Below are 16,633 nucleotides of genomic sequence, written 5' to 3' on the forward strand. Positions count from 1 at the left end.
TCCAGAACCAGGAGTGCACTGGAGGCCGTGACAATTTCCTTTTAAGGACATAGATCACTGATGGAAATTGTTCTTGAACGGTGATGTAGGTTTCGAGCTGAGAAGAGGACGACGGTGCAGCAAAAATTAAACTTCTCAGACATGATGGGACTAAGCCAAGTGCATCTGCATCCTGGGAACCAGGACAAGAGGATGGGCAGACAGAGGAGCCTCGGGGGAAACACAAGGCACAGGCCCCAGACCTTGTTTTTCTTAAGTTTATGTATACTTAGCTAAACATACAGGACCGTCATCCAATCTCATAGAGGTGACTTTCTGCAAAGTTCATTGTAAATAATACAACGGAATAAATGCTGCTGTTTTCTGTTGCTGTAACAAAGTACCTGAGGCTGGGAACTTTATAAAGAATGAAAGTTGGGGCTGGGGATGTGGCTCAAGCGGTAGCGCGCTCACCTGGCATGCTTGCGGCCCGGGTTCGATCCTCAGCACCACATACCAACAAAGATGTTGTGTCCGCCGAGAACTAAAAAATAATAAATATTAAAAAAATTCTCTCTCTCTCTCTCTCACTCTCTCTTTAAAAAAAAAAGAATGAAAGTTGATTTGGCTGATTATTCTAGAGGCTGGGAAATCCAAGAGCATGGTGTTGGCATCTGCAGAGTGCCTTCAAGCTGCATCATGATATGACGGAGGGCATCACATGTGGGACAAAGCAAGAATACCAGTTCAGATTCCTCTTCCTCTTCTTATAAAGCCACTAATGCCATCAAGAGGGACTCACTTCGATTCTGCAATTATTTTTCAACATATGAGCACTAAAGAATAAAGAATGGCAATATACTTTCAGGCATATAATAAATACAAAGCTTATTCAAATTTGGCTTTAAGAAATCATGCTTGCCTGAATAATAATGTTTGCATCCCAAAAGACAAGACTATTGCATATTTGAGGCATCTAAGTTGGGACTTTATCCCTCTTTAACAAAGTTCTCTGCAAATCATCAGGAAGAAAGAAGAGTACAACATGATCTTTGAAAAACTTTATAAAGTATCAGACAGAATAAAGTTCGAATGAGTTTCTGGGTTCAACAGATGTAACACTGTAGATCTCATTTATTAAGGGCGTCGCGGAGCCATTATATAACCATGTCCGTGTAATTGTAATAGCCAACATTTCATTAGCTCTGATTTTTGAGAGAGCTAAGGCAATAAAATGAAGAGATATTAAAAGTTAACTACATAGTACATTTGGGGAACTGTAATTAGTTTGATTTGGCCAAAGCACAAGATACAACGAAAAGCAGAGTATAATGCTAGGCAAAGTCGGCCTAGAAGGACTTCATTTAATTTTTTAATTTTTTTGCAGTACTCATGCATGCCAGGCAACCGGAGGACTTTAAATGTCACACAAGGGGACTTAGAGTCATATTGTAAAAGAGGCTGTGCTGACCCCAGGGATTTGGAAAATGTGACAGCATGGATCTTATTATTAGGAAATTTCTAATCTAATAGGAGTGACCCCCAGAGAGGTACATGAATGCAAAAAATCTGGAGAGAAATGAAATAAAGTGTGGTTGGGGGAGGTGAGAACATCACTAAGTAACTAACGGGCAGGTAGCATATATAGCATGGACACACCAAGCAAAGGAGATGATTCACATCCCAAGAGGGAGGGAATGGGACAGCATGAGACATTATCACACTACTCAGAACAGTCTGCAGTTTAAAACTTATGAACTGTGCATTTCTGGAACTTTCTATTTATTATTTTCAGACTGCAGTTGATTGTAGTTAACTGAAACCTCTGAAAGCAAAACTGTGAATAAGGGGAGACTCCTGTATTTGCAAAAACCTCCATGATCTCAACCTGTCAAAGATCTATTTAAGGCATACACTAATATTTTATTTTATTATTTATTTATTGTACTAGGAATTAAATCCAGGGATGCTTTACCACTGAGCTACATCCCCAGACTTTTTGACTGATTGATTGATTGATTGATTGATTGACTGATTGAGACAGGGTCTTGCTAAGTTGTTTCAGGCCTTACCAAGTTGCTGAGGCTAGCCTCAAACTTGAGATCCTTCTGCCTCAGCCTCCCAAACTGTTGGGATTACAGGCATGCACTACCAAGCCAGGCTCACACGCTTTAATATTTTAAAATTTAAAGAGATATTAATGAGATACTAGGTTCTTTAGCTATTGGCCTTTTGCTTGTTTAACATAATTCTTACTAATAAGCTATCACAGGCCTAACAGGCAAATTATTTGCAAATACCACTTCTTTCTTCTTAGTAATGACTTTTTTCAGAGACACAAAACAAACAGAATGCTTAAAACTTAAGTTTTCCCAAATGTAATTTATCACATTGCCAATAGCGGCATAAATATTGCAATCGCTTCAGAAAGCGTGTGAGTACTCTACACTCTTCAGCAAACTCTAGAGAGCATCTCACGCCCGAGTAGTAAAAGACGTTCAGTAGGCTCACAGCAACAGCGTTCATGATAGCAACCCTTGGGAACAACCCAGTGTACATGGAACAACGAACCGATAAATACATTATGGTACTTTCATATAAAGGATGAAACATAATAATAAAAAAGGAATGATTTGTGGTTCTATGCATCAACCTTAGATCAAAATGTGAGTGAAAAAGAGCAAGCTTTTCACTTGGGGGCGAATGGTGCTTGGAGGCCTGAGCTGTAGCTCAGTGGTAAGTGCTGGCCTTGCAGGTGGTACTTGGACAAACGGACATCTACCTGCAGAAGAGTGGATCTGGCCACAACCCTATGCTGCCCACAAAAATTAACTCACAAGAGGTCAAAGACCAACATGCAACAGCTAAAGCTACAAAACTCTTAGAAGAAAACATAAGTATAAATCTTTGTGACCTTGAACTACCAGGGTTTCTTAGATGTCAAACCCAAAGTACAAGGAAGCATAGCCAAAATAGATACAATGTACTTCATCAAAATTTAAAACTTGTGCTTCAAAGACCACTAAGAAGAAAATGAAAAGACAACACACAGAATGGGAGAGAATATTTGAAAATGGCATGTCTGACGAGGGCCTCGCATCCAGAAGACATCAAGAACTCGCACAGCTCAACAATAAAACACAGGCAACTGGACAAGGGATTTGAGTAGAAATTTCTTAAATACACAAATGGAGAGGAGGACATGGAAAATGTGCCCAACATTATGAGCCCTTAGGGAACTATAGGTCAAAACCACTTCGCTTCCTCTAGGATGGCAAGGATTAAAAAGAAAGTAACAAGTGCTGGCAAACGGGAACCCTCTGACAGTATCCGTGGGAAAGTAAAACAGTGCAGTCAGCGAGGAAGAGTCTGGCACCCCCTCAACAAGTTAGACCTTGAATTTTTACTGACCCAACAATTTTACCCCTTGGTATGCATCCAAAAGAATCAAAAAACAAGTTTAAATAAAAGCTCTTAAATGAATGTTATAGCACCACTATTCACACTATCCAAAAAGTGGAAACCACCCAAAGATCCATCAAATGATAAATAGATAAACAAAATATTATACATGGGTATGATGAAATACTGTGCAACCATGAAAAGGAATGAAGCAGTGCTTCATGCTCCAACATGGAGCTGGAAGACATTATGCTGAGCCAAGAAGTCTAACAGGAAAGGTCTCATATTACATGATCTCCTTATATGAAATGTCCAACATAGGCTAATCCATAGAGATAGAAAGTAGATTAGCAGTTGACAGGGTTGGGGAAAGGAGGGAGTGGGGAGTGACTACCAGTGGGTATAGCATTTCTTTTAAAGGTGATGAAAATGTTCTATAATTTAATATAATGGGGATGGCTGCATAACCCTGGGAATATACAAAAAAAAAAAAAAACAACTCTTTGTACTTACAGATCAAACTGAAGTTTGCACTTTTGTGGCAAGGGGGTTATACCTCAGTGAGGAGGAGGAGGAGGATGACGACGATGATTTGCATACTAGGAATTGAATCCAGGCCCTTGCACCTGCTAGACAAGGGATCTATCACTGAACTACACCCCTAGTCTCAATGGAAAAAAAAAAATAGAAAAAGTTAAAAAATAAAAATCAGCAATCTATTGAAGACTGCATTTCCTATGATCTATATGTATAAAGGGTTTGGAATCAGGGAAGGACACAGAATGTTAAATGAACTTTTGTCTTTCTACTTATTCAGCTGGGCAATGGGTTGATGGAGGCATTGCTTCCTGTTTATTTACTATGCAGTTTTTTGTTTTTAAAGAGAGAGAGAGAGAGAGAGAGAGAGAGAGAGAGAGAGAGAGAAAGAGAATTTTAATATTTATTTTTTTTAGTTATCGGCGGACACTTTGTTTGTATGTGGTGCTGAGGATCGAACCTGGGCCGCATGAACGCCAGGCGAGCACGCTACCACCTGAGCCACATCCCCAGCCCCTACTATGCAGTTTTAAGAAACCAAAATTTTAGGGGCTGGGGATGTGGCTCAAGCGGTAGCGCGCTGATCCTCAGCACCACATACCAACAAAGATGTTGTGTCCGCCGAGAACTAAAAAATAAATATTAAAAATTCTCTCTCTCTCGCGCGCGCTCTCTCTCTCTCTCTCCTCTCTCACTCTCTCTTAAAAAAAAAGAAACCAAAATTTTAAAAAGAGCAATAAATTTTTCCTGTTCTTCAAGCCACAATCAAACAAAATTAAGCCTGAATATTAATGACCATAAGCTGTTAGTCAGCCTGAACCACGAAGGGCAATACTCTGTAAAAGCCACTGTGGGAAGTTCAAAAAGAGGCAACGAGGGACAGGACAGTGGTGGAACACTTGCCTGGCCTGCACAGGGCCCCAGGTTCAACCCCCAGCACTGCCCACCCCACATAAGAGGAATGATCAATCAACATCCTTCTAGGACCCCAAAATCTAAATGACAAGTAGCTACCCCCCTGCTCCAGGAAGCCATAAACCAGCTTCCCCGAAGAACAATCTCCAAAAACAAGGGTTTTGCCATTCCCAGAACCAGCCAATTTGTTCATTGGATCCATTTCTTACAATTAAACAATTATTAACTACATTTTCCCTTGAGCTTCAGTTGCAAATCTGTTTCATTTCCCTTTGATCCATCTACTGTGATGCAGGTGGGGTGACAGGGTGCTTAATGAAGTACACAGACCTGTTGAAGAGGCTTCCTTTCTCGCTTGAAGTCATGTATTTGGAAAGCTCTGATTTCAGTGCCACCCTGAAGTTATCACACATTCCCATCTAGGCTCTATGACATCTGAGTTTCTGAATATTCATAACATGACATCTTGAACCGCCTTTTTGCAAGATAAAGTTTAGATAGACATACGTGCTTTCTATAAACAACCAAAGTTTCCGCTCAAGACTTAAAACAGCTTAAAGGTAATCTAAAATTGTACCTGTTTTTACATAAACATGGCAAGTACGCAAGTTTTGACTAGCATGGTCCCATCCCTTGGAGGTCACTATTCTTAACTTACATAATTTTCTCAGATGCATGACCCAGAAACCTATCATCCCAGCAAATACTTCAAGAACACATATCTATTTTAGGATATTTAGTGTATGGATCCCATTAACTTTTTGGTAGTGCTGGGAATCAAACCCAGAGTCCCATGCATACTAGGCAAGCCCTCCATGGTGAAACTATATCCCCAACCAGCTCTTTTAACTTGATAATGAATTAATGTCAACGTCCCTTTGACTGTGGAAAACAACGGTGGCTTGGGAGAAAGGAAATGGATTTGTAACCAAAGACCCCTGGGTTTGAACCCAGCTCTTCCACTGACTATCTGGGTGACTCTGGGCAAAGCCCTGCACATCCATTTCGGCCTCTGTAAAATGAAGACAGCAGAATCCACCTTGAAGGCTGACTGCCAGGGAGAAGAGAGATGATTAACACTGGATCTGGCACCCTGGAATGTTCCTCAGACATGGGCCCTCTGTGTTTTCCTTCCCCTGAAAGCAAAGCCTTGCTAAGTCAATGTCCACAAAGATAAATATATCACTTTAATTAAATGTTTATACACTTAAAAATAAATTGGCTTCTTCTCTTTCTAAAATTCTCTCCTCTGCATGCTAAATTATAATCTGAGTTAAACTGTTCCACAAAATATCTAATAAGAACCTCATTTTTAAAATTAAAACTAATGAGGAAGTAGGGAATAATCCATTCTTAAGCTTATTAATATAATTGAGGGTTTCATTTTCTACACCCAAATGCCTCCTGGGTTCTGCAACAAAGGTAAACAGTAATGAACTTCATCTTGTGATTTAGATGTTTCTGAATAGTCAGTGGCATACGCACCTCATCTGCCACCGAGCTAAGAGGAGCAGCTAATGCAACAGGTAACAGAAGCAAGCATCAAAACCAGTCAGTAAATTGGACATGAGGGGACACGCCTGTAATCCCAGCCACTCAGGAGGCTGAGGCAGAAGGATTGAAAGTTCAAGGCCAGCCTTAGCAATTCACGGAGGCCCTAAGCAACTTATCAGGAACCTGTCTCAAAGAATAAAAAGGCCTGAGGATACTGGCCAAATTACATTCTTACATTGTGTGCTTATATAGATACTAACAACAAACGCCACCATTGGTACAATTACAATGCACTAATAAAAAAATACAGAAGAAAAACAAAGGGGCTGGGGATGCCGCTCAGTGGTAGAGTGTCCCGGGTTTAATTCCCAGTAATACAAAAGCAATAAATAAAGTTAAAAAATAAAACGGGTCACAATTGAAACCAATGGATACCACTCACCAACTCTAGATATCAAAGACCTGTGCTATGGCTGCTGGAAATGTGCTTGGTTCTGGTAGCTCTCATACACACAGCGCGGAGACACTGAGCTTCACCAGGAGAGCCGTGGAGAAGACCAAGTGTAGCTCCTGCCCTGTCAAGAGCAGTCAGCAATTTAAAGCAGCTTCTGACAATGGCAGTGCTCACACTGAAGTACCAACATGCACACGCTGCTGAGGTGAACAGCACCCACGATCTCAGCGCGGTCCTCTGCACCCACTCTGGAGCAGGGGTAGCAAACCATGGCCAAAGGCCAAACCCCCTGCACCACCTGTTTCTGTATGGCCCTTGAGCCACAAATGGGTTTTGCATTTTTAAATGATTGGAAAAAAAAATCAAAGAATAATAGTGTGTGGCACGCGAAAATTTCAGTGTCAGTAACTAAAATGTCAGACACAGCCGTGCTCTTTTATTTCTGTATTGTCTGTGCCTGCTGTGTCACAAACCCAGAGCTAAGTGTTTGAGACAGAGACTTTATAGCCTGCAAGTCTAAGATATTTCTAGCCCTTTACAGAAAAAGTTGGCTGACCCGTGCTCAAGAGCATTGTGTCCAGTCGGATGCCCCTGTGGACCACGCCTGTGATCCCAATCCCAGCCACTCAGGAGGCTGAGACCAAAGCCAGTCTCAGCAGTGGTGAGGCGCTAAGCAACTCAGTGAGACCCTGTCTCCAAATAAAATACAAAATAGGGCTGAGGACGTGGCTCAGTGGTTGAATGCCCCTGAGTTCAATCCCTGGTACAAAAAAAAAAGAACATTGTGATCAACATTGTTTAAAGGGCAATAACAAAGACGGGCCACAGAATGGTGAGGGAGACTCAAAGCCAAGCCATTAAATAAATAGAATCACTAAAGGAATTGTGGATACGAAGCCAGTGCCAGAGAGGACTGAGGACCACATTATAGACTTGCTTAAATATTTAAAGAGCCAGTATGTGGAAGGGACGTGTATTTGTGTTAGCAGCAAAGAGGGGCAAAGGACCACGAGAGTTCTAGGGAAGGAGACATCAAGTGAACAGAGGAAAGTATCTGCTAACAAGTCAAAGTGGACGATTTCAAAGAAGAGGTTCTACCACACAAGAGCCAGCACCCGCCATGTCCCCCATTTAAGCCAAAAGACAAGATGATCACCCAGATCAAAAGAAACAAGTCTTACAGTGGGTAGGAAGTTGAATTGGCTTAACACTCAGGTTCCTCTTAAGGCTGTTTGTGTGGAGGAGAGTGAACCCAGGGGCCCTTAACCACTGAGCCACATCCCCATCCCTTTTAACTTTTTATTTTATTTTATTTCATTTTTTGATACCAGGCATTGAACACTGGGGTGCTTAACCACTGAGCCACATCCCCAGCCCTTTTTGTTTATTTATTTATTCATTTATTTAGAGACAGAGTCTCACTACATTGCTTAGAGCCTCACCAAGTTGCTGAGGCTGGCCTCTGTAACTTATTGTCCTTCTGCTTCAGCCTCCCAAGTCACTGAGATTCAGGTGTGCACCACCATGTCCAGCTGTTACATATATGGTATGTGTGTATTTCATCTAGTGTAAATTTATGTAGGGAACAAATACACATCAATTAAAAGGGGCACGTGAAGAAGAGGTCTTCTGTTTTAAATAAAGAATACATCAGCTATAATGAGAATCACCTTAGGAAAAGAAGGGCTATTTTTAGGAGGAGGGCTCCAATTACGCAAAGTAAGGAAAGGAGATCCGCTGCTAAATGAAACAAGCTGAAATCTTCTGGTGTTACTACAGAAAATTGGCATAGCACTACTCGAAAGAGGAAAAAGTCTATAAATAAAACGGAAAGGGGGGAGGAATGTGTTAAAGGAAACGAAAAAAAAAGAAAAGAAAACCCACACTAAACTATAAAAATGCAGCGAAGGACACAGTTGTGTGATTTCTTTGCACTGGTCTTCTTGAGAAAATAGTTTTACAAACAAGTTCACGGGGCACGGACACCTGTTCAGCCGTTATTTTGGCCTATCTATTTTCAATGGCCATCTTGACACCAAGCAACAGGCGCACTGCCATAGCAACAGAAACATCAGGCCTGGAGCACAAGGTTAAATCAGCAACGTACAGTCCCCACAGGCTGCAGACGCACGAGCCCTAGGCACGTTTTACTATGCCACAACACTGCCACCGAGCAAACTCAGATCCTAGGGATACTTCTGGTCTTCCCAAGGGCCACCTGGAAAACAGAGCCTCCAAACCAGCCTCCAGACATTGGCACACTCCTGTAATCCCAGCTACTCAGGAGACAGAGGCAGGAGCATCACAAATTTGAGACCAACCTGGGCAATTTGGTGATACTGGCTCCAAACCCCAACGTAGGGCCATTTATAGTTACTTTGGCTCAGGCAGACAAAACTCAAAGGTGATTAGTTAAGTAAAAGAATAGAGAAAGGTGGAAGGAATATCACACACGAAAGCACTGCTCTCTCTTTTCAGGGATGATATTTCCCGTGGGAAGGGAGGGGCATTGCCAGAATTTACAGTGTCAACATTTTGAGGTGTGGCCAATTTGCAATCCAAAAAGATCCAAGGAAAGCAGAAAGGAAGCTGACCTGTCCTGCTTGCAGACAGACACACCCACATGTGTGTCTAGGGGTGATAGGGAAAGCCATCCAGTCTGCGTCAGGATGGGTAGGTCTCCCCAGCCTGGGACTCTGAGAGGTGCCCATCGTGACAGATGCTGAGCCCTGAAGCCTTCAGCACAGGCCTGGGCTCCAGCCCCCAAACCACAATCCATTAACCCTGGCTCCCACATGCCCCATACATCTTCTTTCTTTTTTCTTAACTTGTCTCCAACATAAAAAGGGGCCTGGAAGGCCCTTGGGGCCGTTCCACCTTCAGGCCAACCCTGAGGAAGTCCTTAGCATGAGTCCACAAGGAAGCTGCTGGCAGCCTGGTGATGTGGCTGCTTTTGATCTCAGAACCAGTCCTGAACCCCCTCCTTAAAAAACAAGATGGTTCCTGACAAATAGAGCCAATATTTGAAAAAAAGAGAGAAACAACACCTCGAAGAATGTAGGCGAAGGGCCGAGCACCTCGGTAAATAATGGCTAATTTTAAACACACTTGACCCTTCGGAAGTGCTTTCCTTGAAAAGGCTTAAGGGGATTATTCCATTTGGACAACTAATAGCCTAATTATTACTTTTAAAGAAAACAACCCCCCCCCAGCTCCTTTTCAGCCAGATCTTGGCAAGAAAGAGTGCCTAAATGCATCCCTATCTGCAGCGCCATAGTCATCCCACCCCAAAACCATAATTACCCTCAGCCATGGCCAAGTTTCCGTCAAGCACGATCCAGAAGAGGTGCGCAATTCAATCTTGAATCTAAAAATTTTTCATTTGGACACGGTGCCTCTTTCTAAGGGGCAAAAGCATCCTATCAAAAAATCAGAACTGGTCACAGCCTTCAATAGGCCAGGGTTTGAGTCTCCAGCTTGCCAGGTACAACGTGTACCCGGAAGACCAAATGCAATTCTAGTTACCACACTCTTTGCCCTTGGGAGTGGGAGGATTAAATAACCCCTTTCATATCTTTAAACCTGTCTCATTAAACGAAAGAACCATCTATTTTCACAGCATTTTTTAAGGACTGAAAACCACTCTGGGCCACCACAGAGTTTCTATGAAGAATAGAATCATCCAGAATGGTGACGAATGTATAATGTCAAGGTCACATGAGGCTCTTCATCAGCATCAGATCAGGACCAACTCAGCGAAATGTTCCTGATATGGAGGGTCATGTTCCCAGAGAACTAACTATGGTGAATTTACAGATTTCAGAAGATATACTAATGGGTTCAAGCATAAAATTCTTTTTTTTTTTTTTTTTTTTTTGGTACCAGGGATTGAACTCAGGGGCACTCGACCACTGAGCCATATCCCCAGCCCTATTTTGTATTTTATTTAGAGACAGGGTCTCACTGAGTTGCTTAGTGCTTTGTTTTGCTGAGGCTGCCCTTGAACTTGTGATCCTCCTGTCTCAGCCTCCCAAGCTGCTGTTGGCGCAAGGCCTCAAACACAAAATTCTTTACTGATGACCTTCGTTTTCAAGATGTCCAAGCTGTAGCCCCAGCTACTCAGAAGGCTGAGGCAGGGGGATTGCTTGAGCCCAGGAGTTCAAGACCAGCCAGGGAAACAGCAAGACTGTCTCAAAAGAAAAAAAAAAAAAATCTAATGAAATCTAGGCCATTAGCAAGTGAGTTTAGTGAATTGAAAGCTCTATTTGTAGACATCGCTAGGAGAATTGACAAGAATGAAAATGTAACAAAGTTAATTTATTAATAAGCCATCAGACTGACTTAAACTCTTTTTTCCTCCTAGGTTAAACATTTATAAAATTCTAAGAAAATAAGCTAACATTTTAACTGCACTTTCTTCCTCAGAGAAAGAGTCCAATTAATGTCTTCTTCTACCTTGTTCAGGAATAAAGCATTATCTTTCATCAAATATTCTGTCTTCTACTTTAGTAGAACACTTGTCTATGCCAACCCTGCTCATCTGAAATGCTTCTAAAATGCATCAGTACTTTCACCTGCTTTAGTAAATATTCTGAACAAAATGCATTTGCTCTGTTCAATCACAACACAGTAGTTCTCCTGAATTAAAATTGTCAAGCACTTCGGCTATTGCTGCAAAGGAGTAGGTTACTCATTGATTCATTAATGCCATTCAAAACACATACCGGCCCATCTTGTCATTTTCCTTCTTTAAAGAAGGCAGAGTTCAGGGAAAAAAAAAAAAACTACTTAAATTCCTTAATTTAGGTTTTTCAGTTTGTTTCAAGATGTATGAGTTTTAAATGAAATAGAGCCAATGCTTAAAAAAACAAATCGACCACCTATGAAGGAGTCTGATTCTTTGCAACACAAAGTAGATGAGTGGTTGCCAAAGGCATGGGAGATGGGAAATGAGAAGTCAGTGTTTGATGTACAGTTTTGCCAGTTCTGAAAGTGCATGGTTCCGATGGTTTGGATATGTGTCCCCCCAAAGGCCCACGTATAAAAGACTTGGTCACCAAACTAAGACACCATCGGGAGGTGTGGAACCTTTAAGAGGTGGGGCCTGTCGGGAGGAAGTTAGGTCCCTGGGAGAGTGTCCCCCGTGAGGAGATACTGGGCCTGCACCTTCCTCCTCTCTTTGCTTCCTAGCCATGTGCTCCCACCACGAAGTACTGCCTCCCCACAGGCCCAGAGCAACAAGCCAACCGACCAGGGATTGAAAAACCTCCCAAACTGTAAGATGAAATAAACTCTTTTTAAGTTGGTTATATTGGAGATTTAGTTACAGTGACACAATGCGGACTAACACAATGATGGCAATAGTTACCCAACAATGTGAGTGCACTTAATGACACTAAAATGTAGATTTAGGGGCTGTGGCTGTGGCTCAGTGGTAGAGTGCTTGCCTAGCACGTCTGAGGCACTGGGTTCGATCCTGAGCATCTAAGCAAAATAAAGGCCCATTGACAACTAAATAATGTTTAAAATAAATGAAATGAAATGTATGTTTATCAAATATGCTGAAAACAACAGAAGAAACCCTTCCTCAGATTCCTCAGAGGACAGTCACAGATGTTATCAGTAATGGAAATAAACACCTAAACTATTGGAAGGGGACCACACTTAACTGCACCTGTACATCCTTGCCACTTTCTGATATTTTATTTTTTTTTTATTTTAACTTTATTTTATTTATTTTTATGTGGTTCTGAGGATGGAACCCAGGGCCTCGCACGTGCTAGGCAAATGCTCTACCACTGAGCCACAACCCCAGCCCTGATTTTTTTATTTTTGAAAATTGCAGTAAAGGGCCCAGAGCACACCTGTAATCCCAGTGGCTCAGGAGGCTGAAGCAGGAGGATTGTGAGTTCAAAGCCTCAGCAATTTAGCGAGGCCCTAAACAACTCAGCAAGACTGTATCTAAATAAAAAAGGGCTGGAGATGTGGCTCACTGATTAAGCATCCCTGGATTCAATCCCCAGTACCAAAAAAAAGAAAAAAGAAAATTGCAGTCAAATACATGGCATAAAATTTGCCATACTAACTATTATTAACATCCTTTTTAAAAAATATTTACTTTTGCTTGTAGTCAGACACAATACCTTTATTTTATTTATTTATTTTTATATGGTTGGTGCTGAGGATCAAACCCAGGGCCTCACACGTACTAGGCAAGCTCTCTACTGCTGAGCCACAGCCCCGGCCCCATTATTAACATTCTTGATCATGGTAAATGTCTTTGCAAGAATTCTCAATTTCTGAAAAAAGTCTTTTAGAGCTCCATTTTCAAAATATACATACATATATAGTTTTAAACTTTTAAAATCTTTATTTTCATTTATTTATTTATCTGTGGTGCTGGGAATTGAAGCCAGGGCCTTGAACATGCTAAGCAATGCTCTACCACTGAGCTACAGCTCCTCAAAATAGCAATCTTATCAAGTGAAACGTTTATTTTAGTCCACACAGTGTGACTGTGAGAGAAGGATATTAACTTGTCAACTGGCTCAGGAGGCGATGCTAGTAAATAAAAGTGAGCCAAAAACTTCCAAGGAGCAACATCTCAGCTGGAATGGTAGCTCCATAACCGTGAGTGGTACCTGATCATTTTAATACCTCCCAATGTGCCTCCTCCACGTGCAATTTTAAGTTTTCCACTAAACGTATGGAAGCACAGCGCGCTTGTCTGATCCAGTCCTTATCCTCAGACACCAATTTGGAGGAACTCACAAGCGCTCATGAGAGCTTGCACATGAGGCCTGTGAACGCCAAGGGTTTTTATTGCCATTAAAAGGAGTAATTTAAGAGCGTAGAGGTGGTTCTCTTTTTGGAGCATGAAGTACAAAAGTTAGTTTCAAAGAGGAATATGATTCATTTATTGAAGTTGAACAGAGGAATGTCACTTGGTTTAATACTTAGGTAAAACTGATTTTTTTTCCTTCCCCCCCACCCTCGGTGCTGGAGATCAAACAAACCCAGGTCCTCTCTGCCACAGGTACATCCCAAAATTGAACCTTTTAATACAAGATTAAACTTATGGACCACTCTTTTCCTCTTGCTGTGACATAATTATTCCTTTGGTAATCCTGAATTTATTCTCTAAGAAATTGAGGTTTTTTTTATTGTGAAAGAATTGGATAATCTCAAAAGTTCCTTTCTACCTTTAGGAATCTCAGAAAGGCAAAACTGGGTAGAAGAAAGAGCCCTGGGATGTTTAGCTAAGGAGTTGGATGAGCTCAGGTGTCAATCTAGGTCTACTGTTGACTAGCCATGATCCCCATCTGTAAAATGGGTAGGATAATATCTAACTCATAAGACTCTTCTGAAGTCTAAGAGAAACAGGAAGTCTCTCAACAAATGCAATTTCTCGTTTTCCCTCCTTTGCATATGAAAATTGACTCCTGTAAGTCCAAGAACATAAAATCGAAACCAAATTCTCTCTCTCTCTCTCTCTCTCTCTCTCTCTCTCTCTCTCTCTCTTTTTTTTGTGATGCTGGGGATTGAACTCAAGGCCCCAGGCACGCTTAGAAAGAAACCAAGTTTTAGCCAGGCACAGTGGCACATGCCCATAATCCCAGGGACTCTGGAGGCTGAGGCAGGAGGATCACAAATTAGTCTCAGCAATTTAGCAAGGCCCTAAGCAACTTAATCACACCCTGTCTCAAAATTAAAAATAAAAAGGGCTAGGGATGTGGCTCAGTGGTTAAGCGCCTCTGGGTTTAATCACTGGTGCCAAAAAAAAAAAAAAAAAAAAAGTTTTAACACCCACAGTTTCCAAACAGATCCTTTATAAGATGCAGTGCCAAGGAATACAGAGCTGACTATTTCATTATAAACACAACAGCAAGACTGCTGCCAGGCCACACTTGACCAAGATCTGTGACACAGGACAACTGTCTAGCTCCTCACCATTACGATCGAGAGCAGGGCAAGTGACTTTCACAATGTGCATAGACACAGAGGCAGAGATGGTTCAGATATGCAGGATGAGGCGGGCACCCCTCAGCTATCCGGGCACTCTAGTCCTACGCAAGACTTTTCAGGAAACCCAGTACAAGACTCATGAACAGGTCATATCATTGTCTCTGTAAAATGTCTATACAAGTTGTAATCATTTTCTTTTTTCGCCAGAGACAAGAGATAAATGAAACTTTGTCATTTTAAGAATAAAAAATAGCACTGGGGATATAGTTCAGTGGTAGAGCACTTGCCTAGCATGCCTGAAGCCCTGGATTCAAAGGCCAGCACCTTAAAAGAAAGAAAAAGAATAAATAAATATATTCTGCTACATAATTAAAACTAGAAAATAATGGAGAGGTGTTGAGAAATATAAAACATCCAGCCTGGCGCAGTGGTGCATGCCTGTAATTCCAGCAGATGAGAGCGGGTGAGGCAGGAGGATCCAAGTTCAAAGCCAGCCTCAGCAACTTAGCAAGGTCCTAAGCAACTTAATGAAACCCTGCCCCCCCAAAAAAGTCCAGCAAATAGACCTAATATATTTGAAAATTTAAACAACTTAATTATAGTAGCACCCAAGATAAAAGGGATTTCTCATTCCTCACTTAATAACTTTTCTTTTAAATAAGTGCACAAAGTGCTCAGAAATCCTGGGATCAGACCTGTGTGGGGTGTGTGCGTGTGCGTGTGTGTACATGTATGAATGACATGGGGTAGGGGAGCAATCTTGGGAGATTAGCCGCTAGATTAGGTGCTTAAACAACATTATTATAGGCTGTCATCAAATTACGTCTGTTTGGCCTCTCTTCTCCAGATGATTCAGTCTGGGAGAGAAACAATATCCTATAGATGGTTCGAGAGATCACTAAAGGAATAAAAGATGATGACGAAGTTTAGAAGGTCATGCTTCACCCAAACTTAAGAGGAACAAATAAAAAAGAGAAAAAAGATCCAAAGTCATTAGAGAAATGTGATCAAGAACTTGGTTGGCTTCTTGTGTAGATATGAGTCAACTTCTACTCACGTCTGAAACAGGGTTTCAGAACAAGCCCTTTAGGTCAAAGTGCTGGGAAATTAAAGAATGAGTCACTTTAATATTTGATGTCAAAATCTTGGTGAGCTCCAAATTCAGTGTCTCTAAGTCAATAAACAGCCTTACATGACACTGCAGCCAGCCAGGAAGTGGTGGGTGACCCCAGAATCCTTCCTCTGTCGTTGGCTTAAAGCCAGTGGCCATGACAGTGTACCCCCTGCCTTGAAGAGATGGGCCATCCTAGGAGATTGGCCCAGCCTAACCTGGGTACTGAGAGACAGCCACCTTTGGAATAAAGCCCACGATTGGAAGTTTGAAGGTCATCTACCAAACACGAGTATGGCAAAGGACTCTCCTCCTGGTACAGATGTCTCCTAGCTGTGGATTCCAGGATTCATTCTGCTGTCCCATTCAATGCACATGTGGGGCAGAGGTGCCCCTGGAGCCAATTCCAGAACAGACCTGAGGTTCCCAGGGGCTGTTCCTCTGGCTCAGGATGGCCAGCAGTCTCTGCCCCCCTTCCAATCCCTGTGGTGGGGGAGGGGTGCTCTGTCAGTGAAGGGCCCCCTGGTACCCTGCAGCCCTGCGGCTGGTCATAGGGCAGCTTTCAAGCTGTGATTATCTTTTTCCCCTAAGTATTATGTTCTGACCTACATTACGGTCATTCTGGTCCAAATCTGGCAGATATTTTTTCCCACACTGCTGTGGAAGAGGGCAAGCTCCCTTCAGAAGGCCATTTAAATTCAGGACAACCAGAGCCATCTCCTTGAGGACAAGGATCATAACTTGTCAATATACTCATATCCCAGCTCAGCACTTTC

General features: G+C 42.0%; 1 protein-coding gene across 1 annotated transcript in view; it reads right to left on the reverse strand.

The window, feature by feature from the left end:
• The window catches only part of PITPNC1 (phosphatidylinositol transfer protein cytoplasmic 1), a 252,415-nt gene that overhangs the window by 224,885 nt on the left and 10,897 nt on the right, over window positions 1–16,633 (reverse strand). The window lies entirely within an intron of this gene.

The sequence above is a fragment of the Spermophilus citellus genome (genome assembly GCF_964194105.1).
Source record: "Spermophilus citellus genome assembly, chromosome: 17".
Classification (NCBI taxonomy): Eukaryota; Metazoa; Chordata; class Mammalia; order Rodentia; family Sciuridae; genus Spermophilus; species Spermophilus citellus.